This window comes from Pinus tabuliformis, chromosome 2_2 (genome assembly GCF_031772625.1).
Source record: "Pinus tabuliformis cultivar Carrire ecotype Pingquan chromosome 2_2, CPIR1, whole genome shotgun sequence".
NCBI classification, from domain to species: Eukaryota; Viridiplantae; Streptophyta; class Pinopsida; order Pinales; family Pinaceae; genus Pinus; species Pinus tabuliformis.
In genome coordinates this window covers 1,235,428,181-1,235,433,387 of record NC_142300.1, presented here as the reverse complement: position 1 = coordinate 1,235,433,387, position 5,207 = coordinate 1,235,428,181, and positions in this window count along the sequence as shown.

The following is a 5,207-nucleotide window of genomic DNA, read 5'->3' as shown; positions in this document are numbered from 1 at the left end:
CATCATCAGAAAACATACATGAAGATGGAGAACTACTTTTTACCTCGCATGGCTCATATTGCAGCTTTTCCAAGGCCTCGTCCTTTGCTTGCAGCTGTCGTAGCAAACTCTGTTTTTCCTCTTTCTCTTCATGTAGATGCATCTTCAATTCATCATTCTTTGTTTGAAGATTATGTTTGTTTTGCTTCAATTCTTCCAGGGCCTCTTCCGTGGCTTTCAACTGAAGTTGTAATCGTTCCTTTTCCTCTATCTCTTTCTGTAGAGTTTCATACATGATTTCCACTCTTTTTTAAATGTTGAGCATGGTCTCGTACATCGCTTTTTCATCATCTGTCGCTGCACGTTCCATTGTTCACGCTACAACTCACATCAATGCAAAGACCACTCTAATACCACTTGATCCAAGTTCGGGTGTGACCAAGGACCCTTCCAAGACATTTTACTTTCATGATGTGTTAAATTTCATTTTAAAAGAACATTAATGAAGACATCTGCATGCTATAAAGAAGAGGAACAAGACAATCATCAACACATGAAAACATAAGTGTTGATAACGGAGTTTGTCCAAGAGGGACTACGTCTCCGGGCTCTGGTGTCAAGATGGTGTAGGCCGCTGCATTGAGTGCTGCCAATAATGATGATGTACACAAGAGATGATGTCGCGATCATACAAGGGAAAATTCCCTCACGCAGGAGTGGCTCTAAGAGATGTTCCACTACGGAACTCTCAGTCAAAAGACTCCTATCAGTATGACACAAAAACATGCATGGTGAGCATCCCGCCAACATGGCACAAAAGGGATCTCAATGCAAAACATGCATGACGACAACAAGAGTATCCCATCAACATACAACAAGGGATCTCAAAGCATAACTTGAAGAGTTATGACAGCAAGTACATCACATAGAAGATTCTGCCTCACATCAAGCAAGGAATCATGACAACATATAATAAACAAGATCCTCCATCAACATCAATCAAGGATCTATGCAGCATAATGCGTAAAGAAGAAGTACATGAACACATCATATACCTGACAACCAAGGGCCATCTAAAGAAGCGGATGTCACACTACTAAAGTTGTTCGAACCATCGATCGCATGAAAATGACTGCTCGCACATGAATGTGGACATTTGCACTAGCGCTTAGATAAGTGGCTAAAGAATAGATGAGAGAATGAGAAATATGAATACACCATCAAATTGGTGGCGTCAAGTAGTGCAAAATCGACTGTCAAAAATCCAAATTCTGAAAAGTTGAGAATCTGGGGCTCAAGGAATCTCTTAGATTCCCCCGAGATTCCTCAAAGATTCTACTCCATGGGTGGACTGGAAATCTACAACTCAAATGGAAAATATGATCTCTCCATTGTGATCCCTGCAGAAAACCATGAAAAAACAAGTTTAAACTTGACCATATTCGGACATGGCAAAATTTTACCTCCTTGGGAAAATTTCAAGGCTCATGGTTCCGCTCCCTATTTTTGTAGCAATTATGGTTCCACGTGCATTCTAAAAATGGCCAAAAAATGAAGAACTTTGATGGAGAAATGGACAGTGCCATCGCATTCGTGGTGACGAAAGGTGTAGAATCCATATAAAATTTGTCAAATTCTGACAAAGTGAAAATTTTGCCCTCTTGCAAAATTCATGGTTCCTACATTAAAAAGTTAATTACTCATCTCGAAATCCGTGCCCACCTTCTGCCTCAAAATCCGTGCCCTACAGTCTCTCTCCCCTTCTGCGTGGTAAAATTTTGAGTTTATATTAATAAATGGGTGAAAATTCCAATGTCACTGTTATGGTGCATTGGTAAAAGTGACATATGGTTGAGGAGGGGTCGGGTGGTTAAACCCCACCCCTCTCGTTTTAGTTACATGTGATATATTTTAAAAAACAATGCATAATAATAGGGGGTTCTGGTCCGCATTGGGCAGCCCACCTTACAAAACCCCGAAAATAGCCCTTTTTCCATTCAACACTAATAAACGGAAAACACTAAAAATCCGACCACAAAGCCTCTAAGCCGGAAATCAAATAATATGATATCTACCTCATTCTCCTATCAGGTCCATGCTTATCGCAATTCGCAACCGCGTGGCGTTTTGGCCAAAAACCCAAATATATGGAAATACACTATCGGGCACAAAATCCAGACTTCAAATATTATAGAATCGGCCATATAAACTTATCGAGTCCGGCCCTTTAACGTTGTCGGCATATCGCGCTGTCAATGGCCCTTTATATCGGGGATCACCGATTGTCGATATCGACATATCACTATCGGACCCGTCGAAATATCGGCATATCGCAATCGCTACAGCCCTGGGTCTTTCCTTATACCTTGGCATCCGCCGATGCCGATCGCCTTAAGTCACCGACATCGCATATAGCGTGCCCCCGATTGCGATTAGTCGGAGATCGTTGATCGGGGGTTCCTTCCGCCAGGCCTTAGGTTCACCCTTTGGACTCCTCTGATTGTGATTTGCCTTATAAGGCTTTTAGACCCCTTTTTAGAAGAAATGCCTCCTTTTTGAAAGGAACAAAGGCAAACTCTTTTCACGATAACTTCATCAGCCGAAGTCCATTTTAGCCCATTCAACTTGCAGTAGATTCAGAATGAAAAGATCTACACAATGGGACTATTTCCAAGAACATCCTTAGACTTTCATTTTCCTTTGTTTCCTTCAAGTCAACCTAGAACTTTGACTTCTAACTTTCGCATCTGGACCCGGATTGACGAACCGTTTGCACCTACGCGATCAGGATGATGAGATCTACGGTTTGGCCCTAGGTCGAGGTCATTATAAACACTTTGATTTTCGAGCGTTCATAAGCCCTCTTTGTCCTGTGTGTCTCTCTGGAGCCACCTGGATCACTCATTCTCATTATCAAATCAGAAATTTACATAACAATGTCTTCCACAAGTCTTGAACTCGAAAAATGCTTAGTTCTTTTACATTAAAAAATTGAATCCTAATGAGGCTCTAGGCCTCCTTATTTATACTATTGAAGTCTCCAATGACTTCCTTAAATCTAGGGAGTCTCAGCTCCCAAACTCAAGATGAACTGGCTCTTTAACTGTCACTGGCTTGGATGCCTTTTGATTTTCATGGCTCAGTTACTTGCAACTCCGACCTAGTGTGATTTGATGGAGGAATATTCGAATGAGTGAGGAGTAAATGAGGACAATCTATCTCCTATAATATCTCCTCCTTGTCTCATTCAAGTTTCTACCCTTAATTAGCCAAAATTTTCATGATTTGCTCTCAAAAACCTACAATCAATGCACATTAGTCCACTAGGCATAATATCTCACTTTTAATCATCTCACTAAGCAAAATATAATCAAAATATGTAAGGAATTATGAGAAGAGTTTATTTAAATAAGCTAGGAGGTGTATTAAGGTCCATATAGTTACCCAATGATGAGGCTCATCATCACCCCCCTACTGAAAGTGTTGCTCATCATCTGAGCAACTCAATCTATATCCATGTCTTTCATTGTTCTAATGGACTCCCTGACATCCCATGCTTCTGTTGTAGTTTCCTCTTCCTGTGCATAGATTCATGTCTTCCTCTCTATCTCCTCCCACTGCTTTCTTTCTTCCTCTTCCTTCCTTCCTTCCTTCCAACATTCCTAAGAGAAGTGGTGGACTGAGTCTCAAACCAATCTAATTGACTTTGAGTCTTTGGAGAGCTTGTTTGTACATGGGTGTTTTGTTTAGTGCCTCTCTCAATCTCTGAGGAGAATTGTACTCTCTGATTTTCAAGATGCAGGGCAAAGTGTTCCATCCCCTTTAGCAAGTTTGCATGTTGTCATCCCCAGCAACCTGAACATGTCCTCAAAGTGTGTGATTGCTTTCTCTTGGGTAGCAAGGTACCTAGGTGCAAGTTTAGGGTCATTTGCAATCAGGTTGTGGGTGCTAATGACAGCCATTATATTTGATTGCTTAGCTCTTATCGTGAGGGGTTTTGTCTCCTCTCTTGTCATTACTTTCTTCATCTCTGCAGCTCTTGCATCCTCATGATTCATGCATGATGCCAAGGCCATCAATTGCAAGTCCCCTAGTTTTGAATTAGGGTCCCACACATTCAGATCTGTCAAGGCCAAATTATGTAGGTAAAACTCAGACATTTTAGCTCTATCCTCCAAGCTACTTTGATCATAGAGATCAATGAATTGTCTATAATATTGGAACGGCATAGTGCCTCTCTGTACTAAAGTCTTGATTTGGAACTGTAGCCATTGTTCCTTAAGATATAATGCATAGGACTTTGTCGGCATCCTGCACTGGATTGCCTCTAAGGATAGATTGGCCATGGATGCCAAGTGACTTTCTCTCTCTTATAATTGTCCCCTTAGCCATGCATTCTCTACTTCCAACTCAACTTTCATCATTGCCTCTCTATCCCTTAGGCTACTCAGTTCTCTGCCCATCTCCTTTACTTTCTCCAACATGTGACCTATATCCTCCACCCCTTTAGATTTCGTAACTTGCATCCAACTATGTGTTCTTGCCCTTTCTTTCTCTAGCTCAAAGAATAAGGGGATGGAAAATTTATGTGGAATAAACCTACCCCCTTCAATGAACCCGTAGTAAGAGTCAAGGTTGGGTTGAGGACTAGTTTCCCTCAGTTTTGGATCATCCTTCTTTGTCTCTTGCCTCACGATCCGTTCTTGGTCCATTTTCTGAGTTCCCTGTAGGTTTAGCAGAGTTTCCTGTAGGATGGCCTCTGCTTCCTGTAGGTCCTTCAGTGTCTCTTGTAGGGGACCTTTTCCTTTGGAAGAGGCAGACCTGGTGACAGGCCTCCTAACATAAGTGATGCAAGATCTGGGAGAGGCTTGTCCTGATGATTCTCCTCCTTGATTCTTGACAAGAGGAGCTACTTTTTCTTGCTGCTCTGGGGAGTCTTCAATGACAATAGGAACTTTAGTGGGTGTTTGAGGTTTTCCTTCCCTGATCCTTGTACTTTTTCTTGTCCTAAAGTACATTGGAGTTTGTCTGTCTCTTCCATTTTTGCTTGATAGGGGTACTGAGGGCAGTGAGGGCAGCTGCTACCTCTTTCTTAGTGGATTCTGGAGATACCATTGGTGATTCCACCTCTTCTTTGCCTTGCATTGTAGACCTCTGTTCTTCCTTGTCTTTTGTTTCCTATTTCCATTTTCCTTCTCATCCTTGTCTTTATCTTCCTTTTATCCCTC